This window comes from Anser brachyrhynchus, assembly GCF_964034855.1.
Source record: "Anser brachyrhynchus genome assembly, contig: SCAFFOLD_55, whole genome shotgun sequence".
In the NCBI taxonomy this organism is placed as follows: domain Eukaryota; kingdom Metazoa; phylum Chordata; class Aves; order Anseriformes; family Anatidae; genus Anser; species Anser brachyrhynchus.
Genome location: NW_027663644.1, coordinates 215,276 through 223,878, shown reverse-complemented (window position 1 = coordinate 223,878; position 8,603 = coordinate 215,276). Strand labels below are relative to the sequence as shown.

Below are 8,603 nucleotides of genomic sequence, written 5' to 3'. Positions count from 1 at the left end.
AAGTGGTGCCAGTGCACTCTCTGGACTCACTGTACTGCATCCCCAGTGGTGCCAGTGCACTCTCTGGACTCACTGCACTGCATCCCCACTGGTGCCAGTGCACTCTCTGGACTCACTGCACTGCAGCCCCAGTGGTGCCAGTGCAATCTGTGGACTCACTGCACTGCATCCCCAGTGGTGCCAGTGCACTCTCTGGAGTCACTGAAGTGCATCCCCAGTGGTGCCAGTGCACTCTCTGGAGTCACTGCACTGCATGCCCAGTGGTACCAGTGCACTCTCTGGAGTCACTGAAGTGCATCCCCAGTGGTGCCAGTGCACTCTCTGGACTCACTGCAGTGCATCCCCAGTGGTGCCAGTGCACTCTCTGGACTCACTGCAGTGCATCCCCAGTGGTGCCAGTGCACTCTCTGGACTCACTGCAGTGCATCCACAGTGGTGCCAGTGCACTCTCTGGACTCACTGCAGTGCATCCCCGTAGGTGCCAGTGCACTCTCTGGACTCACTGCACTGCATCCCCAGTGGTGCCAGTGCACTCTCTGGACTCACTGAAGTGCATTCTCAGTGGTGCCAGTGCACTCTCTGGACTCACTGCACTGCATCCCCAGTGGTGCCAGTACACTCACAGGAATGACTGCACTGCATCCCAGTGGAGCCAGTGCGCTCTCTGGACTCACTGCACTGCATCCCCATTGGTGCCAGTGCATTCTCTGGACTCACCGCACTGCACCCTGAGTGGTGCCAGTGCACTCTCTGGACTCACTGCAGTGCATCCCCAGTGGTGCCAAAGCACTCTCTGGACTCCCGGCACCGCATCCCAAGTGGTGCCAGTGCACTCTCTGGGCTCACTGCAGTGCATCCCCAGTGGTGCCAGTGCACTCTCTTGACTCACTGCACTGCATCCCCAGTGGTGCCAGTGTACTCACTGGACTCACTGCACTGCATTCCCCAGTGGTGCTAGTGCACTCTCTGGACTCACTGCAGTGCATCCCCAGTGGTGCCAGTGCACTCTCTGGACTCACTGAAGTGCATTCTCAGTGGTTCCAGTGCACTCTGTGGACTCACTGCACTGCATCCCCAGTGGTGCCAGTGCGCTCTCTGGACTCACTGCAGTGCATCCCCAGTGGTGCCTGTGCACTCTCTGGACTCACTGCACTGCATCCCCAGTGCTGCCAGTGCACTCTCTGGACTCACTGCACTGCATCCCCAGTGGTGCCAGTGCACTCTCTGGACTCACTGCAGTGCATCCCCAGTGGTGCCAGTGCACTCTCTGGACTCACTGCACTGCATCCCCAGTGGTGCCACTGCACTCTCTGGACTCACTGCAGTGCATCCCCAGTGGTGCCAGTGCACTCTCTGGACTCACTGCAGTGCATCTCCACTGCTGCCAGTGCACTCTCTGGACTCACTGCAGTGCATCCCCAGTGGTGCCAGTGCACTCACTGGACTCACTGCACTGCATCCCAAGTTGTACCAGTGCACTCTCTGGACTCACTGCACTGCATCCCCAGTGGTGCCAGTGCACTCTCTGGACTCACTGCACTGCATCCCCAGTGGTGCCAGTGCACTCACTGGACTCACTGTACTGCATTCCCAGTGGTGCTAGTGCACTCTCTGGACTCACTGCAGTGCATCCCCAGTGGTGCCAGTGCACTCTTTGGACTCACTGAAGTGCATTCTCAGTGGTGCCAGTGCACTCTCTGGACTCACTGCACTGCATCCCCAGTGGTGCCAGTGCACTCTCTGGACTCACTGAAGTGCATTCTCAGTGGTGCCAGTGCACTCTCTGGACTCACTGCAGTGCATCCCCAGTGGTGCCAGTACACTCACTGGACTCACTGCACTGCATCCCCAGTGGTGCCAGTGCACTCTCTGGACTCACTGCACTGCATCCCCAGTAGTGCCAGTGCACTCTCTGGACTCACTGCACTGCATCCCCAGTGCTGCCTGTGCACTCTCTGGACTCACTGCACTGCATCCCCAGTGGTGCCAGTGCAATCTCTGGACTCACTGCACTGCATCCCCAGTGGTGCCAGTGCACACTCTGGACTCACTGCACTGCATCCCCAGTGGTGCCAGTGCACTCTCTGGACTCACTGCACTGCAACCCCAGTGTTGCCAGTGCACTCTCTGGACTCACTGCACTGCATCCCCAGTGGTGCCAGTGCACTCTCTGGACTCACTGAACTGCATCCCCAGTGGTGCCAGTGCACTCTCTGGACTCACTGAAGTGCATCCCCAGTGGTGCCAGTGCACTCTCTGGACTCACTGCACTGCATCCCCAGTGGTGCTAGTGCACTCTGTGGACTCACTGCAGTGCATCCCCAGTGGTGCTAGTGCACTCTCTGGACTCACTGCAGTGCATCCCCAGTGGTGCCAGTGCACTCTCTGGACTCACTGCACTGCATCCCCAGTGGTGCCAGTGCACTCTCTGGACTCACTGCAGTGCATCCCCAGTGGTGCCAGTACACTCACTGGACTGACTGCACTGCATCCCCAGTGGTGCCAGTGCACTCTCTGGTCTCACCGCACCGCATCCCCAGTGGTGCCAGTGCACTCTCTGGAGTAACTGCAGTGCATCACCAGTGGTGCCAGTGCACTCTCTGGACTCACTGCACTGCATCCCCAGTGGTGCCAGTGCACTCTCTTGACTCACTGCACTGCATCCCCAGTGGTGCCAGAGCACTCTCTGGACTCACTGCAGTGCATCCCCAGTGGTGCCAGTGCACTCTCTGGACTCACTGCAGTGCATCCCCAGTGGTGCCAGTGCACTCTCTGGACTCACTGCACTGCATCCCCAGTGGTGCCAGTGCACTCTCTGGACTCCCGGCACCGCATCCCCAGTGGTGCCAGTGCACTCTCTGGGCTCACTGCTGTGCATCCCCAGTGGTGCCAGTGCACTCTCTTGACTCACTGCACTGCATCCCCAGTGGTGCCAGTGCACTCACTGGATTCACTGCACTGCATCCCCAGTGGTGCTAGTGCACTCTCTGGACTCACTGCACTGCATCCCCAGTGGTACCAGTGCACTCTCTGGACTCACTGAAGTGCATTCTCAGTGGTGCCAGTGCACTCTCTGGACTCACTGCACCGCATCCCCAGTGGTGCCAGTGCACTCTCTGGACTCCCGGCACCGCATCCCCAGTGGTGCCAGTGCACTCTCTGGGCTCACTGCTGTGCATCCCCAGTGGTGCCAGTGCACTCTCTTGACTCACTGCACTGCATCCCCAGTGGTGCCAGTGCACTCTCTGGACTCACTGCACTGCATCCCCAGTGGTGCCAGTGCACTCTCTGGACTCCTGGCAACACATCCCCGGTGGTGCCAGTGCACTCTCTGGACTCACTGCACTGCATCCCCAGTGGTGCCAGAGCACTCTCTGGACTCACTGCAGTGCATCCCCAGTGGTGCTAGTGCACTCTCTGGACTCACTGCACTGCATCCCCAGTGGTGCCAGTGCACTCTCTGGACTCACTGCACTGCATCCCCAGTGGTGCCAGTGCACTCTCTGGACTCCCGGCACCGCATCCCCAGTGGTGCCAGTGCACTCTCTGGGCTCACTGCAGTGCATCCCCAGTGGTGCCAGTGCACTCTCTTGACTCACTGCACTGCATCCCCATTGGTGCCAGTGTACTCACTGGACTCACTGCACTGCATTCCCCAGTGGTGCTAGTGCACTCTGTGGACTCACTGCAGTGCATCCCCAGTGGTGCCAGTGCACTCTCTGGACTCACTGAAGTGCATTCTCAGTGGTTCCAGTGCAGTCTGTGGACTCACTGCACTGCATCCCCAGTGGTGCCAGTGCACTCTCTGGACTCCCGGCACCGCATCCCCAGTGGTGCCAGTGCACTCTCTGGGCTCACTGCAGTGCATCCCCAGTGGTGCCAGTGCACTCTCTTGACTCACTGCACTGCATCCCCATTGGTGCCAGTGTACTCACTGGACTCACTGCACTGCATTCCCCAGTGGTGCTAGTGCACTCTGTGGACTCACTGCAGTGCATCCCCAGTGGTGCCAGTGCACTCTCTGGACTCACTGAAGTGCATTCTCAGTGGTTCCAGTGCAGTCTGTGGACTCACTGCACTGCATCCCCAGTGGTGCCAGTGCACTCTCTGGACTCCCGGCAACACATCCCCGGTGGTGCCAGTGCACTCTCTGGACTCACTGCACTGCATCCCCAGTGGTGCCAGAGCACTCTCTGGACTCACTGCAGTGCATCCCCAGTGGTGCTAGTGCACTCTCTGGACTCACTGCACTGCATCCCCAGTGGTGCCAGTGCACTCTCTGGACTCACTGCACTGCATCCCCAGTGGTGCCAGTGCACTCTCTGGACTCCCGGCACCGCATCCCCAGTGGTGCCAGTGCACTCTCTGGGCTCACTGCAGTGCATCCCCAGTGGTGCCAGTGCACTCTCTTGACTCACTGCACTGCATCCCCATTGGTGCCAGTGTACTCACTGGACTCACTGCACTGCATTCCCCAGTGGTGCTAGTGCACTCTCTGGACTTGTTGTCGACGGAGGGAAGACACAAACGCTCAATATGAGTGTTAAGTATGCTTCAGCTTTAATGGATAGCTCAATTGTCTTTTATCGTGTACAGGATAATTAGCTCATACATATTGCAAAAGCCAAGCTCCTTATTGGTAAGCGTCATCTACTGCCCTATCTGTTAGTTCCGCATTCTTCTATCCGCTAGTTCCCCTTTCTAATCTAACTATAACTCCCAGGGCAGTATGCCCTCTACTATCATTGTTTCTAATTGCCTGGGATTTCTCACAAGAGTTCCCAGACAAGCTGCCTGGGATTTCTCACAAGAGTTCCCAGACAAGCCTTGCGTACGTGCCTTTGCTCTTGTTTTTCTAGACCAGCTGGGTGCGGTAATCCGCCATTTCCTTATCTTGCAGCTGCATGATATCAATGTGATTACGCGCAGCGAGCCAGTCCTCAACAATTCCCCCGTTTTTATTTTGAACCAAAAGCTTTCTATAGATTTTTCTATCAATCACCGCACACACTGCAATAAGCAAGGTACAATAAGCAACAGGGTCAAAAATCTCATGCAGAACTACGATTGTAAAGTAGTGTGCCTACTAGAATCTACATCAGTCAACAAGCCACTAAGCGCTAGGAATGTTGCTTCGCAGCGATACTGCTTCTTACTCGCACAGCACAATCACACAATCACACAATCACGCAGAGAGGCCTCTTGCACTTCTCATTCATACCACAAGACAATATCACTGAAAATAATTTGTGTGCAGCTTCAGGAGGTCCTTGTCTGCTCCCGTGGTGAGCGGCTGAGAGTGGAGACCCCTCCGAGGAAAAAATGCTCGGGGTGCACCTAGGGGCGTCCGTTCCACAGTCGATCCCACAGCCGAGCAGAGCGGCTCCTGGCGCAAGGAAGGATGCTATTATAGTTTGTATAATGACAGCAAAGAGATGCATTGCAATAAGGAGCACGTGTGGCATTGACCCCTTTTTTTTTTTTTTTTTTTTTTTTTTTTTTTTTTTTTTTTTTCTTTTTCGAGCAATTACACCTTACACATGCTATTACTGTTGCTAGAAAAACCCTACTAGTTAACTGCTCGAGCCTTTTTATTAGGCAACTAAATACTACTCGCGCCGCTACTATAATTAGGACAATTATTAGCAGTAAGCGTAGCCCTTCTTTTATCAGACCCAATATCCAACCCCCCATGTTCCCAAACCAATTTGCAAACAGTCTATCAAGCCAATTATCTTGGACCACTATCTTCTTGGTGTGGTCTCTCAGCCATTTCAGTTGCTCGTGGATTGACTCGCCATGGTCCGAGAGATTAAAACAGCACATTCCTTCGAGCTCTTCACACCCGTGGCCCTGTGCCAGCAGTAGAAAATCAATCGCCGCTCTGTTCTGTAACACAGCGTGTCGCAAGCTGTCCAGGTCCTGGGCCATTTCTGTGAGCATCTGCGTAGTCACATTTAATGTTTTCACCACTGTACTTCAAATCTACATTTTACAAAGTGACCAGCAAGTGTGCCACATTAACTGACCAACCTCTGAGATTTTACCTTTCATACCAGTGTCTTCTTGGGCTCTTTTAATTAAACACGTTTCTCATTCAAGTGAATTGAAATGCTTCAGTTGGTTTTATTCTCAGGAGCCTCATAAAAAACAAAGATATTGCACCCTCTTTGTTCAGTCATTCAATGTTCGTCTCTTTCACAGCAAATAATTACTTCATTGAAGTTAAAACTTCCAAACATAACTTACTAATAGTCTCCAATTTCAGCTCAGATCACTCGTTGAAAATACTCTGCTAAATACAGATAACTTACAATAACTTTAACAGTTAATTGTCCATAACAAACACCATGGTTTTTCTCCAGACCAATGTTCAAATTTTAAGACCACCCTTTAATATTTCTATGTACAGGTGAAAAACAGTCTTCAATTTTCTAGTCTTGTTTTAAATATAAAAGTTGGAAGGGACATTCAAGTTTCAAGTCTCCACACTGAACTTAAAAAAAAAAAAAAATCATGTGGAGGTAAACAAACCAAGTTGTATACTCCAGGAGGTAGAGGCCTTCAATTTGTGTTCATATATACATATGCACAGAATTCAGTGTTCCAACAGAAAAAGAATTAGCCAAAAAGTAATAAAAGTTATTTACTACTGTGACATTTCAAGACTTCCACAGCTTTGCCTAAAGACACAAACACAATTAACATAATTCCCTATGTGCTTTTTTTTTTTTTTTTTTTTTTTTTTTTTTTTTCTTTCCTTTTTTTTTTTTTTCTCTCAACTGTCCAGTGCAGGAAAAAATTCTCACAAAATTTCACAGACCTAAAATGTGCAAGCTAGTTTCTCTCTCTCCCTTTTTTTTTTTTTTTTTTTTTTTTTTTTTTTTTTTTTTCAAATGTCACATTTGCTTGTTTTACAGCCCAACAAGCTAGTTTCCCTAGACTAGCCATAGCATGAGCCACAGCCACTCCAGGCACAAGTGCCGCTGAAAAGAACCTTTCAGCAGGACCCCAGAGTTCGACCTGGTTATCGCAGTCACTCCCCAAAGTTTTTGAGACTGCGTCTCGTCCGTCGTTTCCATTGTTGAGTAATGTTTCGCAATTCTTGACTGTGTAGGTCAGGGGCAAACAAAGTCAAGCGTCCCAAATAGCATGGCCCCCCGTGCGCATTTGCTGGGATTCCCTGCCAGGCTCGATCTCCACAGATCAGGAATATACCAGGTGGTAAGGCCTTAGCAGTTTGCCTTGGCCATGTGCTTGACTTGTTCCCGTATGCCCCCATGGTGGTGTTGGTGGTGTCGTTGTACCCGCAATAGCTGCTATTAGCTTCGAACCCCCTTGTGTGAGAGGTCACATTAGTCCATTGAGTCATATTTTGTTTTCCTTTATTCCACATAAAGCACGTCTGTGTCCAGTTATTACTGGTGTTCCCTACCGCCACTGATCCCAACAAATCCAGTTCCTGGGGATCCCATGGCAAGCTCGTGTTCAGAGCCACTAGCGCCGCCACAACGGCGTCGGAGAGGTTGGACGAAAGATCGAACAAATCAGTACTTGCGGAATATGGTGCTAACAGTTGTTTCAGCTCCTCCTTGTTCCCTATTGGGACCCCGAACAAACAGGTGCGGAAGGGATCAGTCGCTTTGGCAAGAGACAGGCAGAATTGAGCCAATCGAGTTCCCTTCGGTATATGTAGCGGAGGGAACATGGCTGATACCATAATTTGTATCTCCCCAGTAAAGTCCTTATCAATAAGTCCTGTTAACACTAAAGCCCCATTTAATGTCGCCGATGACCTTCCAATCAGAAGTGCTCCAACAGGCTCATTATTAATTTTTACAGGTCCCATAACGCCTGTTTTCACCCCAACAGGCTTATTGTCCATCAAAGTCACATTTACTGCGGTTGCCAAGTCCAATCCCCAGGCTCCCTCTGGTGGCTGGTTGGAGGTGAAAGGATTCGTCTCGGTTGGAGTCTCCGCAGCTGCCGCCGCTGTTGAGGGGAAAGCCGCTTTTTGTGTCATCGCGGGGCGGCGGTTCCCGCTGGTCTTCCCGTTTCCCTGGGTCTTCCGCCGGCAAGCGGTTTCATTATGCGTATCAGATCGGCAAGAGGGACACCACACATTAGCCGTCCCACATTGCCTCTTTATATGACCCGCGATGCCACACCGATAGCAGCGTAGTGCAGGTCTTCTCGACGAGTGAGGTCCTTTTCCACTTTGCAGGGGGGCAAGGGCGGCGAATACCTGCGACTGACTAGCCTGCAGTCCCTGAGTAATACTTTCCCCTACCTTTCGAATAGCGTCAACCAATAGCGCTTGCGAGCCTATCGGTATCCGCGACAATCGATCAAGAGCCTCTTCTATAGTCCAGGTACTGGGCAGCGTATTTAGAACATTTCGAGAGGTTTGATTACAATTTTGAAGGGCGCATTGTTTAAGAATAGGGCCTTTGAGATATTCGGGTAACCCAGCTACCTGTATAGCTGCGGCAACCCTATCAATAAATGTTCCAAACGCTTCGTCTCGCCCTTGCTTGATGGACATATAGGAGGGCATTCCTCCAGGCTCCCTAATTTGGTCCAGTGCTCTCCTAGCTAGCGTC

General features: G+C 52.1%; 1 long non-coding RNA gene across 1 annotated transcript; it reads right to left on the bottom strand.

Moving 5' to 3' along the window:
- Positions 1–4,537: 4,537 nt before the first annotated feature.
- On the bottom strand, positions 4,538–7,579 carry LOC308186630. Its single transcript, XR_013944146.1, has 2 exons — positions 4,795–7,579; positions 4,538–4,759 (listed from the first exon to the last, which is right to left on the bottom strand). It is a non-coding gene; the product is annotated as an uncharacterized lncRNA (long non-coding RNA).
- Positions 7,580–8,603: the final 1,024 nt, after the last annotated feature.